The sequence below is a fragment of the Podarcis bocagei genome (genome assembly GCF_964188305.1).
Source record: "Podarcis bocagei genome assembly, chromosome: 10".
NCBI classification, from domain to species: domain Eukaryota; kingdom Metazoa; phylum Chordata; class Lepidosauria; order Squamata; family Lacertidae; genus Podarcis; species Podarcis bocagei.
In genome coordinates, this window is record NC_138135.1 from 38,344,812 (window position 1) to 38,359,790 (window position 14,979).

Below are 14,979 nucleotides of genomic sequence, written 5' to 3' on the forward strand. Positions count from 1 at the left end.
TGCAAGAGTCTACTGACATAAATTTGATATAAATGTGATCATTCCATGAAGATGAAAACAAGATATGGCTTAGTTGGCCGTCCTATCCTTTCGAAGATGTCATCTCTCTCACATGCACACTTCAAATATCTGCTTCTTTATTGTTTTTAATGCAGTGAGGTTAGCTTCCCTATTCACTTCTTAAAGTTGAAAGAAATATTGGACTGTTAATTGGAATACTGCAATGTGAAATCAAGTCACGGCTGCTGTTTCAAGACTTGCTGGAGAATATGAACTAAAAGTCTACTCTTTCCTTTTGCCAGTCAACTTGCTGCTATGGCATCAGCTCTTGCCTAACTTGCTCCTTCAGTAATCTCAGCCATTTGCATCACAAGTTGTAGATGGCACAGACTTCTCGTTATGTCTTCATATGCCCAGAAAAATAGCCTGGGCTTGCAACCTTCACTTCTCCAACTCAAAGTCAAGGACATTTAAACTGCATTTGCCCACGTCTGTTCCTTAATATATAAAGCCTTGAACAAACTCAGGAGCAGGTTATGCGAAAGGCTACTTGCCCCTGTATAAATATGTAGGTTTACTTAGATCATCTGGGGAAATTTTTACTTGCGACACCACACCCTACAGAATATCACAGGGCAGTGACACAAAATCAGGCACTTTCAGGCATTGCCCCTGCATTCTGAATTGCCCTACCCTCTGCCATAGATGAAACATCAACCCTTGGTTGCTTCAGTTCTCTTAGAAAGAAATATATATTTGCCTAGGCTTTCCTTGATTCATCAGGTCAGACCCTGTTATTACTGAGTTCCTCTTTGTATATGTGTTTCTAACATTGTTTTACTGGTTTGTTATGTTGTGTCTCTATTTTTATGGTACTGTTTTCTTGTTTATATGTTGTATTTTCGCACACTGCTTAGAAAGTTTTAAATGCACCCTCAGGCCCAGCGTTACCATAAGAGGCCCAGTCTTGGAGGCCCAGTCTTGGATGTTAGTGGCATGATGGGAAATTTATTAGCAATGGCTCCCAACCCTACTGCTGGGGGAGCTCACAGAAGCATTGCTGCCCCTGTGGTCATTCAGTACCCCCAGCCAAACCCCAATATTGCCAGGAAAGCCAATGGCATAGGAGAGAGGCCCCCAGAGGAGACTTCAGGAAGGGCACCCTCAAACCTGAAGCTGACCAGACTATGCTGACAGTGCTGTATACCAAGAATAAAGAGAAGGTAGGTCAGGCTCTATTGATACATCCGTGGTTGAATTGCAGTGGATCAGCCAACATTTTTGACTCTTAGCTGTCTAGTAATAACCACTTCTTAAAGGCCTTTTTCTTTTCCAAATTCAACTGCTGAAATCAACAAAGCTGGGAGGTGCGAATGAAATGAAGAGTGGATTTTCATGTGAAAGGGTTGATTTTGATTTTCAATAACTTTTTAAAATAAGAAAAAGTATCAATAGACGACAGATTCCAGGGCTTATATAAATCAGCTCTGCCTAATTATTTCCTGGGAACACAAGAAGGATCTTCATTTAATCCCCAATGTGTTATTGAGCAGGCAGAGGCTGCCCATTGGCGATAGCAAGTTTTGATTGCCAGCAAAGGGCTTGGCTTTAAACATAGCCTATAAATTAATGAAACACTCCAATCCCTATAGCATTCCTTGGGCCATGAAGTTCCTGCTTCATTTTATAATTGGTGAAATATTCCACTGTCCATACACAGACAAAAGCTTAGCAAGCAGAAATAAAAAAGTGACCACTGAAAAAAAGTATTTTCACTGAAAACATAAAATGAACACTGGAAAGAAATTTTCTGTCAAAGTTTCTCCAGTACTGGTAGAAATTGTAAATCAGTTCATTAGAAAACTTATCTTGCAAACATGTGTGGGCTGCTCACAGCCTGCTTCAGAATGGATCTAATTTTGGAGAATGGATGGATCCAACTAAGTTGGAGTGGACCCAATGAAACCAACAGACTTAAGTTAAGCCCACGGATTGCAACGGGTGAGCATGGCTTAGTTGGATGCCATTCATAGCTCATGGCCGCATGAGATAAAGCTTTGTCAGTGGCTGCAGCAATGCTGAGAAATGCATTGCCACTTGAAGCGTAGGTTGTGGCCCTCTCTCTGGCTGCCTTTTGCCAGCTGGTAAATACATTTTTAATCCACATGGTAAGTATCCTATTGTTTTATATAACAGTTGTGTTTTTATCTGGTGATCTTTGCCTTTGATGCAGCTTACTGTATTTTAACTGTTTTTATATGACAGCGTGATTTTAAATTGTTGCAAGCTGCCCCAAGTACTGCACCCGTGGGACTGAAATGCATGCATAAATAAATCTGGGGCTGATTCAAATGAAGCCTAAATAAATAAATAAATTTAAATGTGGACTCTACCCAAACTAGGCCTGTCACCTTTCTTGGGCCATTTTGGAACTAGACCCAAGCTTTTGAGAAGCCGAGACTTAATCTTAAAGGTTTCTAGGCAGCTTAAACTGCTGGAATTTGATTTTTGACACCACCCTCTCCTATTCTGAGACTGGGTACCATCACTAATATCTTGCAAGAGAAATGCTTAACTGTTGAATTATAGCCAATTTCTTTGGCACTATTTGCCACTTTCCCTATAATGCCCTGAATAAATACCCAAGTGCTCTTTGAAGATAGCTTTGCATCATGAAGATACACATAACTGATGTATGCCAGAACTTCAGTAACACATGTTCCATATTCAGGTCTTCATGTGGCAACACAGAGATTTTAATGGATGAGAGTTAAGCATGTGTGTGAGTCTGACTGAACTGAATGGGGCTGCAAGCGTTTGCCTTTAGCTGGGTAGTTCCACTTGTCTGTGTTGCTACTTGCAAACCTAACATAGCTTCAACTTGTGATGTGGTCAGAAATAATAATACAATGTCCCATCTTCTTTCAGGCATTACAACCGAGATGCTAATTAAGAGAAGCAGGATAGTACTAGTAGATGGGCTACCCTGACAGAACTCTCAGTGAAAAATAACAGAAGTGCCAGCATAGTTCTAAATCAAAACAGATGTGAAAATTAGGATATCCTATCAATGCCAGTCAGGATGATTTTGGAGAGAATAGGGATTGCCACATAAATCTATTATTTCACATATCCCATGCTTATCTGGATGAAAAATGGAATCTTAATGACTGAATATAAAGAATTGTACAGGAGATGGTACAATATGAAGAGCGGAACAGTCAAATATTTTTAAAGGTGTGAAATATAATAAAGAACAAATATAGCAGGAAACCTACAAAATAAATATATCAAACAAATGTTTATTGCTTATTCAAAATCTCATTTACCTTTTCCTGTTCTTTGCAAACATGCTGCCAGCCCTCATTCTCCTAAATCTACCCTTCTATATAATCACAATGTTTTCTGCTCTCTTGATCTACTTAATCCCTTCTCCTTTGCTGTCCTCTAGGCCCTGGAATGTCCTCCCAGAATACTTCATTTTGACTTTGACTTGAAATCTTTTCTTAAAACCCACCTTTCCTGTGAAGGCTTTGGCTTTAACTCCTTAGCCATCGTTGGGGATGGGTGAATGTGTAGGTTTTGGTTTCTCTCACCTCCTCATTTTTCCACCCTTAAGATTTTCATATCAGCTTGTGATTTTTATTTTTTTTAAAGTTCTCATGAAAATGTATGAGCATTTTAGTGCATGTCTCCTAAAATACAAATTTTTGCTTGCAATTTTGCCCAGTACACACATTTTTAAAGCAATTTTGCAAATGTAATGCGTTTTGGTACGTTATTCTCATACATGGCTGGAGAACTATGCCACAAAATTCAGAGAAGTGCAAATTTCAAAGAAAGGCTGTGATTTATGTTCACATATTATTTTGGAAAATAAGAAGTAGGTAGGTTCACTTTTAAATGCAAACTGAATTAAATTTCTCCCCAATTCCTAGTCATCAGCCCCAGATGCAAATAAGCCTATAGCTGCATATGTTCATGTCTATCTTTTGCGGCTTTGGAAATATCAAAATCTGTTGCTTATGCTAGCGTTTAAAGAAAACATCACCGTCCTGATGCCTTCAGATGTTTTAGACTACAGCTCCATCTGATTAATGCTGCTATAGAATATATGCTGATGTTATAATCAGCCTACTGAATACTTTTTAAAATCTCAGCAGGCATTTTAATTGAAGTATGATTTTATAGTTTCAACCAGTTTCTACCTTTTCTGTATTGTATCTTTTGTTCACTGCTTAGAGACTATTGTAATCAAGTGATCCATGATACATTTAAACAAATAAAATATAATAAAGGTCCTTTCATATAATTGCACAGCTTTTAAGAGATTAAAATCAAAGGCCCAAGTCCAGGGAAGGTTGTGCTTAAGTCACACCGAAATTGGAAAGTTGTTAGTTGCAGCTAATGGATATCTCATTGGTTTCAATGGAACTTAAGTCTGTGTGACAATTCAATGCATGTTTAGTCAGATGGAAGTCTCACTTCATTTAATAGAGCTTACTCCTAGCTCAATGGACATAGGTGCAGAGCCAAATTTTATTTGTGTACGGTCCATTGTTTGCCTTGGATGAAAAGGGTGGGGAAGAGGCCAAGTACAGGAAGGAGATACTGTTCGCAATGGTGCAAATTTGCCTCTGGAAGGAATTCCACAACCAGAACACCACCACTGAAAAGGCTACCCTGCAACATTTTGAAGGGCTTCTGTAACTAAACAGTAGCAACTTTACTGCCATTATTACTCTGCTCGGCTAGGGGGAAGACGACACAGAGAGAAGCAGTCAGAATATAAATTGTCCCGTGTGCCTGCTGTGCTTCTCTTGAATAAAAAGACAGGATCTCAAGAGGAACAGACTATCTCAAGAAAGCCCGGGGGGGGGGGCTGTACTGCGCTTCACATTAAATGCACATCAGCATAGAAAGATCTTGTTTGCAGGGTTGGGAGGTTGGTCTCAATAAAGGTGCAATGGCTTTGCTCTCTCTGCAGAAATATTGACAGCTACAGTGCAATCAATATTCCAATCAGTGTAGCAAAGTGGTTATATCATGGCAGAAGCCAACCCATCAGCTAAGCTTGCAAAGTCCGCAATACAGAAAATAGAACTGGAGTCTAATTGAAATTAGGGTCAAAGTGATGGCAGCAGATCCAAGTGATTAAACACAAATCTGCCCCCAAGCACACAGAAAGAGTAGGGGTGGACCTAGAGAACCCTTAAAAAAAAAAAAAGAATTGAGGAGTTGCATTTTGCTACTGTTGTTATGTTATGTCAGGTTGAGCAGTAAAACAATAAAACTAAAAACAAGGAGAGGTGATGAGGCAGCCAGTAAAACGTTAAAAATATAAAATTCGAATTAGGAAGTGGCTAAAAACTACTTGAAAGCTTAATTGAAGGCAGGAGTTCTGACTAGGCTGCTGTCTCAGTCGCCATCTTGTTTCCATTCCATGATGTGCTATGGATGTTTGTATGTGATGCCAATAAAAGGTTTGATGATGATTTTGCTACTGGATTTTACACAGCTGAAGGACGCAGCAAGACATCCTTTCTGCACAAATACCTTTTCTGTGTTTGAATGCAGAAATAAGGAGAGGAAAAGTAAACAAATAATCATTTATATATATATTCACGTTCTTTTCAAAAAGTGAAAATTAGGGGGGAAGCAGCCTGTTAATCTTCTGTCTGGTGACAATTGGGATAACTCCAAGAGAAAATGTGTAAGGGTTTCAAAATGTTTGTTTGAGGAGATGTTAAGAATGTTACATTCTAGAATACTCTCTCTGGAATAATCATGAAAGCCTGGAAACTCACTGGGATCCAGACTGAGTGGAATACATTTATAATTCCTGCTCACCTCCTCCCAACGGGTGGGCGGAGTTTGCAACCCCGTGCAGGACTTACCTGGCCGGGTGCCACCCACCTAGTAACAGGGTGTAATTGGCCCGCCCCTGCCTGGCAGGCCAATGGGCTGTGGGCAGGGGTGTGGCCAGGGACAGGTACTGGGGCCCATCCTTCAGCCAATGCTCATTCTTCTTCCTTCATTCCAGACTGAGTGGAATACATTTATAGATTTTTTTTACACAAAAGTCTGCCCAACCATAAAACAGTACTGTGTTGAGACTCTCATGTGCCCGTTACAAGTTGATTTTCATCCACGTGCCAAAACACATGTCAAACAAGAAATTGTTTCAATATCTTTCATTATTTTTAGTATTTTCACTAACTCAACATATGACAGAAGCCTCAGGTGCCTTCTGACAGCAAGCTGAATTTTAGCAGGTTATCAGGAACCATGGGAATATTGGCACAAAGCAAGGCGTAGGTCTGTAAAATTGGAGTCTCAGCACTGAAATATGCATTATAGCTTACTGAGACAACATGAATGTTTGGTTTCCAGATTTGGCAGCCGATTTGCTCCTCCTGCCGGTCTTTGTTACTCCCATGCCACACTGAGCTAATGCAAAGTTTGGTTTGGTGTGTTGTCCCAACCTAGACTCATGATTAAGCTTTCTCTTTACTCACCACAAACAAACCTTCCAGGTCTAAGTGTGAACCAGGTCAGTGAGTGAAATTACGTTTAGCAATTTTAATGTCAAATACTGTCAAATCACTCATCATAGATAGCTATCATCCCAAGGGGACACTACAAAAAGCAGCAGAGAGGTGGTAAGAAATAATGATTCATGTTGATTTACAACATGAGATGCTAATAATCTCTGCAGCTACCCTCAAAACAAAGTGTATACCTTAGCTTAGGGGTCCTAGTACTGAGTACCATCAGTGCTTTTTCTGTGGCAGTACTTACCTGTGCAGAGTACCATCCCCTCTTTCTTTGCTGCCTCTGGCAGCCATTTTGTGATGACACTCACAGCACTTATATCAAGCCATGAGTTCTGGCACTGCTTTTTTCTTCTTTTTGCTACTAAAAACACTCAATACCACTTGTATGTCCTTGTAATTAACCTTGTTCAGATTAAATGAACACATGGTAAGATGTTCAAGGTCATACCACGAGCCAACCCTGGACTTCCATACCTTCAAAATCCCATTTCCATAGAGACCTATGTGCAAAATTCTGAATCTGATCTGCATAGACACCCAGCACATGACCTGCACTACTATTTATTTTTGAAAAGAATTGGTCTCATGTAGCACACACACACCCCACGATCACCTTATACAGAGTCTTCATTAAAATCAGCCGAATTATTAACTGCAGCTCAAATGGCACTCCCTAAATCACTGCAAAAAAACCTAGAAAATGCTGCTGAATAAACCTTTTACTGACATATTTGCATTTAAAAAACCAGCATGTTCATCTCTTGAGAGCAATTTATCCTTAAGAGTGCACGCCTTTCCAATTCTTCATAATTTTTTCAGGGGGAAACATAGGATGCACCCACTTATACTTCAAAATTATAGCTTTAAAAAGAACATTATATCTTTTCAGCTTTTTGTAACTCAGTCAAAACAAATTCCTTACCTGGCAGTAAAGTTGAGTGACATTGTGTGCACACATGATAGATCTATAAAATTCTTTAAGACGTCTCCTACAATTTACACATGCATGACGGATATTCTTCCATTCACAACATTGCTGGAAAGCTAAAGAAAATAACAAAACAAGGAAAATTACTAGGGAGGAAAATATAGAATATAGGACAGTCTAGCCAGAAAATATATTTTCCCTAGCAAATTAGAGTGCATTTTGTTATCAACAGGACTCTCTCTCTCTCTCTCTCTCTCTCTCTCTCTGTGTGTGTGTGTGTGTGTGTGTGTGTGTGTGTGTGAGAGAGAGAGAGAGAGAGAGAGAGAGAGAGAGAGAGAGAGAGAGAGAGATGGAGGGGGGGGAGAAAGGCTGTTGTACTAAAATCTATTGGAAGACCAACAGACCAAGAGCTGTGGAGGTCCTGCATACCTTAAAGCTAAGCATATCTACTGCGGTATAAATTTAGTGTTGTTCAGTCTACTTAATCAAATGCACAACACAGCATACAAAAACTCACACCCCAAAAAATGTGTTCTTTAGGCTTTATGGTGCCACTTTTTCCTGTTTGGAATCGACTATGACTAGGTACCATTAAGGAATTAACATTTCACAGGATAAATCTGCATAGAATTTTGTTGAGAGTCACGTGGAGTTTCCCACATCCCACACAGACTCATTCTTCAGCCTGTCCTGGAGCCCTAACCCACCCAACTAAAAAACAAATGGGTAAATGGGGAGAACAGAGGACCACAAGATGGGTGAGGTTTGCACATTGGCAAAAGCAATGTAAATATAGGGCGCTCCCTTGTTCTATTTTACCTAGTTGCATTTCCAATTTGTGCCTCATTTTTAAGTGAAGAGTGAGCAATAGGTCTAAAACGATAAAAGCAAGACCACCATGTCTGATTTGGACATAATAAGAAGCCACTTGCAGAAGCAATCAGGCAGCACGCACAAGCCTGTAGCTCATTCCTGATCAACCACAATAAGCTAGAACGTTTGGCTTCTAGTTGCATGGAGAACAATGCAAGAACATGCAGGCAGTGTCACACTGCCATTTTGAACCCACAGGCTGCTTTTGTTTCTTTCAGTTCAGTTCCATGCAGTTATATCACTATATCTCTATGCTCAGCACTGCATACAAAACAGAACCAAGTTCCTAAAGTGCACAGAGAATAAATCAGGGTTGCCATAAGTCCAGAGTTTCCTGAACATAGCCTGAATACTGCAGTTGGAAGCAGCGTCTGGGTGGAAATTGCTAAAAATGTCTGGGAAAATTCAGACATATGGCAACTCAACAATTTTGGCAAAAGAAAAAAAATATCTTTTCACTTTTTGAAATATGGCAACCTTGAGTGATCATTAAGTATCCTGAGTTAAGTATCACCAAAAAGTTCCTGATCTTCTTTTATGAAAAGTGCTCCAGTTCCCAGCAGATCTGGTTGGGAACTTGATCAGATAGATGTTTTCTTGGAGACGTGTAGGGGGCCAGAAAATATAAGTTTCTCACTGTGGGAATTTTTTTAAATACAGTGGTACCTCCAGTTGCAGGCGGGATACGTTCTGGAGATCTGGAAGGATCCCGATGTTTTTGCAACCGGAAAGACCACATGCGTGCGCGGCAAAAATCCGGAAATATACTTCCAGGTTTGCCACTTACATATCCCAAAGTTAACCTAACTGGAGGGATACGTAAGCAAAGGTGCGACTATATGGGATTATTTATTGAAGGAAAATTTATTTCCTCAAAATTCTAATGCAACTATTCTGGCCAATCTCGACAATACTCCAGGCCATCACTATTTTGCAGGAGAAATTCAAGTGCACACCAGAACTTTAGGTTTGCACAATAAAAGTAGATTAAAGTGCTTTGTCAGCCTAGCGCAAGAGCTGCACTTTAAAAACAAACAAACAGATCTTTGCATTAGAGAAGTTTTGGGGCAAATACACTAAAAAGTGTGGGAAGAATGAATGGTTAAGGGGAATATGTATCTATTCCTCACAAGCAAATCAGGATGAAAGCTCATTGTCATATAACAAATCAGACGAAATGCTCAATAAAGACTGGGCATAGTCTGAACATCACACAGACTTTGTGCAAGCAAATCAGGGTGAAAGCTGTATAAATAGGTCAGTTGGAGGAGCCCTGATCGTCTTTCAAAAATGCAGTTGGAAACACACAATACAAGCTACAAATATAATAATGCTTGCAGTCCGCTAGACATGCTGCACAAATTAAACATTTTAGATAATTGATAGTTCAGTGCAAAGTTAATGGAATTTCATTCCTAGTCCTGCAAAATACCAAGTACTGGTTTGGGTTTCAGTGCTTATATGTACTAATGGTTTTCATCTTTCACATCACTGACAAAGAGTAAATTTTCCAGTAAAAGCATCAGAATGACTGGGTCAGAATCAAATAATGCTAATAAAACCAAATGGAAGAGGCAGCTATTGGGCAAATAAAAAACGAACGGAAAACAGCTGAAACAAGGCTTATGATGTTCAGTGTTTATCAAACATCTCTTCAAAATGTTACAAATCTAACATTCCATAAATTAAGTATAGGTATTTTATATCTCATAATGCAGTAGAGGAGACAGAGACAAAGTGCTAATAAGCCCATTTCTATGTGGGTCTATGTGTATGGCACATTTCACTAAAATGTTTTGGAAATCTAAACATGGAAACTCAGTGAATACTAGAAGACTTTATAGAACCTAGTCCAGCAAGCTGAGGAAACCCAACTCACCATTGCCAACCACCTTGCATGCCAGTCTTCCTACTACCAACTTCCACACATTTTTCCATGCAGAAACATTTCCCTGCTCTGTGACCTGAGATCTTTTAGGTGAAGATGCAAAATACCAAGCCCTGTTGCTTCTAAACAAAAAAGGCTATAGAATCTATCCAACTAATTACAGCTAGAGAATTGGAACATCCACCCAGTTATTAAAGAAATGTTTAGAAAACAATAAACTGGAGGGCCACAGATTGCTGGCAGAAGTCTTACACATGTTCTCTTCAATGGGACTTAAAGGTAAAGGTAAAGGGACCATTAGGTCCAGTCGTGACCGACTCTGGTGTTGCGGCACTCATCTCGCTTTATTGGCCGACTCCCAGCGTACAGCTTCCGGGTCATGTGGCCAGCATGACTAAGCCGCTTCTGGCGAACCAGAGCAGTGCACGGAAACACAGTTTACCTTCCCGCCGGAGCGGTACCTATTTATCTACTTGCACTTTGACGTGCTTTTGAACTGCTAGGTTGGCAGGAGCAGGGACTGAGCAACGGGAGCTCACCCCATCACGGGGATTCGAACTGCCGACCTTCTAATCGGCAAGTCCTAGGCTCTGTGGTTTAACCCACAGCGCCACCCGCGTCCCTATTCAATGGGACTTACACCTTAGTAAACATGTGAAGGGCTGGGCTTGTGGGTTGGTATACTAAAGAGTTTTTCACAGTGACATTTATTTCATATAATCTTTTGTATCAAGGGTAACGGTCATTGTATTTCTGCCTCCAACTTCACTTGTCAAACATTAATGAAAAATCAATAATGAGTTATGTTCCCAATGTTTTCTGACACACCTGTGTTCAATCCTGAAGAAAGCAGCCCCGTTCTGTGGGGCTGACTGGAATATACGAGCAGATTTCCTGCAGCCATTTTGCTCTAAGTGGATTCAACTCAGAAGGATCGATGAGCCGTTCAATAAAGCCTGCAGAGCGAAAAGACAAGGTGTGTGTGAGAGAGATTATTTTGGATAACTTTCTTTCTTTGCAAATGTTGGGGGGGGGGATGAAAGGACAAAGGCTATTTTCCACTACAAATATGACATTGTAGTTTGAAAAGGAACTAGTGACATGTGAGGCCACCCCTGCCACAGCTTACTCCAGGAACTATTTTGATTTTTCAACATTCCTGTTGAATACTTGGGGAAAAGGAGGGCTTTCTGAGTAGTCAGTAGGAATGATTGGAAAGCTCCAATGGAAGAAGTGCAGTTCCCTGCAAGTCTCCCAGACATGCACCTTTCCTAAGCCAACAACAAAACAGAACCTCTTTGCAGAAAAAAAACAGAAGAAGGCAACAGGTGGCAGATAGGACTCACTACTATAGAGAAGGGGCTCAACACAGCTTCTCATTAGCTGGAAAAAACTATGAGTCCCAAGATCCCTGGCAAGAAATGAGTCACATCATTTTCAACTAAGCTTTACAAGTAAAGATGGGAGGGAAATTCTGTTCACGTTTTAAGGCAAACAAAATTCACACTTTCTGAAACAATACATCAGCTGACACACAACCCATACATTTGGAAATTGCCCTTCTCCAGATTTTGCAATGAATTCTCTAGTCAAGTAACGTGTACAAAAACACACATGATTGGGTAAAGTTTGCATAAAAATGTATTATATTACAGGGAATTTCTTTGCAAAAAATGTGTATATTGGGGGGAAATGCATTCAAAATTGCACTGCATACAAAAAAATAAAAATTGCAAACTGATGTGGAAATGTATATAAGTGAATTTAAGATTGGAAAAATGAGAGCCCAACAAAACTAAAATTAACAGATTTCCCCATCCCTACTTGCAAGTTCTCTCTGATTGTATGAGGGGTCTCCCCTGCCACAGGTTACCTCTTCCTCAGGCTATAGTTTCCTTCTTTTGCATGAGGAAGTCTAGAGGGCTGATAGAGATCCTGGATAGTAGTGGGAGCAGAATGTGAACCCCATGTCATGTCAGGCCCAGCTCAATGAAAGCAGGACCCAATTCAAAATAAGGCCAGACTGTCTGAGCAGGTGTAGTACTCATTTGACAGAGAACACATGAAATGCACTTAGTTTGAACAGAACAGTTAATCTGTGGCAAAGCATGAGTTAAGGTATGAAAGCTAAATCCAGAAGAACACCCATTCTGCCAAACATAATTATGTTCATATTAAAGTGTTGACTTGATATTCCCTTGATTAATTTTCATCTCACTGTGTATTTGTTTTCTTTCAAGTTTATTCTAAATTAAGCCATTCTCCATGTCATTGTCAGTTCAGGTCTTGAATGCTTCTGCTAATAAAAGCTGCCAAAAGCCTTTTGACTTAATCAAACATGTCACATTATAGAATGATAGAGAAGAATTTGCATCTGTATCTGTGGCTAACAGTATGACCCTGTACACAGTTACCCAGATGCACCTCTCATCTTATTCAATAGTGCTTGCTACCAAGTATTTGCTTTTAGGATTGGAGTTTTAGTTGCCAATATATCACAATTAAATGTCATAGACACACTACAGAAAGTGGGAGAAAGCCTTTTTAAACTGACTTTCTAATCAATGTAAGCATAATTGATTTATAAACTAGGCCACTGCAGCAAAATAAGAATTACCCCCAGTCAACCAGGGTGTTGGGTAGGACTTGGGTACATATGTATTTAACAAAATTTATATACTACTTGATTATAGTAAAAACTGTAAGCAGTTTAGAAGAAACATTAAAATTGTCAATAAAAACAGTGAAAACATTTAACGATAATTAAAACCAACATGTCTTGAATGCCTAAACAAAAATATTTTAAGTAGGTGCCAAAAAGAGTACCACAAATCGAAGTAGCTGAGTGGACACATAAAGGGTCAAGTGACCACCTTGTAAATGGCTACTAATCACTAACGTAAAATGGATTACTAAATTTTGTGGAATGGTTTTCAAGAGGATTTTATTCTGCTCATTGTGATTTGGAAATGGGTAATTACTGCTGTAATTTGCCCTGAAGAAGTAGGCACCTGGGAGGAAGTTTTGACTCTTTTTGCCATGCTACACAGGTCACAAAAACATGGGTGGCAAGGATAGTGACATAGCTGTCAACATTTCCCTTTTTTTAAGGGAAATTCCCTTATTCCAAATAGGATTCCTCGCAAGAAAAGGGAAAAGTTGACAGATATGGATAGTGAGCATTGCCTGTAATGAAAACCTTTGCTTTTCTTACCCGCTATCTGGGTCTGAAAGCTTCCCAGTCAAGTTCAGGGGTTGCACATTTCCCTCCCCCAGCACCACACAATGCTTTGGAGCGTCACTAGGCTTCTCAACCAGTCCATAAAGCCTTTTAATAAACCTCTAAGATGGTAGTGGTGGGGATTTCCTTAGGTTTGTGCAAGCCCTAACTGGGATCCAGGACTTGGGCTAAGATTATATTTAAGTTTTAAAAAGTACCGTTTGGGCGCATACAAAAGTGAGACTTTCATTCTGAGCTGTAGAAGAACTTTTGAGGGAAATCACACCTCTGATTTCTACAGCATCCGATTATGAGCTTCAGTGTCACTGGTTTTAACAGTACATCCAGATGATCATTTTAAGGAGCCATTAGATGTATCTCATCCGTCCCTTGCACTCACTGACACATCCATCCAGAGCTTGTCCCCAGTCTGGTCCTGCTTGTCAACATAGTGTGAGAAAGGGACAGCACAAGTCATGCAATTCATAGAGGCAAAGTAGAACCTGAACGGTGCAAAACATAGTGGGGGGTTGGGGAGGGCACCCATGAAGCTCTCCTGTTGGGCTCAAGGACAGAACACGAAAGACTGTATCCAATATAGCATGAGGGCAAGACTGGACACACAAAGAGAATTTCCTTGCATCTTCCGGGCCTCGCTCCAGGGTGAGTCATGGGACCCATAGGAGATCATGCAATGGCACGAGATCACAGCACCCAAAATGCCCACCACACTCTTGCATGAAAAGAATGGGATGTCCCAGTTTTCCCGGGACAGTTGAGGCATATGTGACAGAGCATTCCATCATTAGTTGAGATTGATAGTTGAGATTCCTGAATTGCAGGGGGTTGGTCTAGATAACCTGCGGGATCCCTTCCAACTCAATGATTTGGAACGGTCTCCTTTGGGAGGCTGTGGACTCTCCTTCATTGAAAGTTTTTAATTTCTATTTTGTATTATCAAATATATAAACCACCCAGAGGATGGGTGGTATAGAAAAGTAACAAAAAATAGAGCATTCAGGATCTGGATTCTGCTTAGGACTCCTTCTGAAATGTATAAACAGAGCCTATCTGAAGCTGTTGTTTGTTAACCATACCACAAGGGAAGCGTAAATGGTTCTGTAAGCAGAGCTGAGAAATCACAGCAATATTTTTAGATATCACATAAGTGCTTTATAAACACCTCGATGTGGAGCCAATCTTCTTGGCAAACATACTGTCCAGATAGAAAGAACTAGACAATAATTAGGCGCCAGGTGGGTGGACATTTGCTTTTATGTGATTTTTGAAAACATTACAGTACACAAATTACCCAAATAAGCTAGCGTAGGTTGAGCAGTAATTTGTTGGATTCTCTACACTGCAAACTCAGAAGTGGTATAAATCATAGCGTTGCCCAGTTGGAATCTAAAATGCTTAGCTCTTTAAGGACACTAAGAGGCATATATAGGAGTAAGGCCCACTGAACACAGTGGAGCTTCAAGAGCAAGGAGAATGATCTGTAGAACATTCC

The 14,979-nt window shown here is 40.1% G+C and overlaps 1 long non-coding RNA gene across 6 annotated transcripts in view; it reads right to left on the reverse strand.

Moving 5' to 3' along the window:
* The window catches only part of LOC308595506, a 107,857-nt gene that overhangs the window by 60,672 nt on the left and 32,206 nt on the right, over nt 1-14,979 (reverse strand). For all 6 annotated transcript variants that reach the window (XR_014012058.1, XR_014012059.1, XR_014012060.1 and 3 more), the window contains 2 exons: nt 11,075-11,202; nt 7,480-7,601 (listed from right to left, as the gene is read on the reverse strand). This is a non-coding gene — a long non-coding RNA (uncharacterized lncRNA). The remainder of the gene's footprint in view (nt 1-7,479; nt 7,602-11,074; nt 11,203-14,979) is intronic.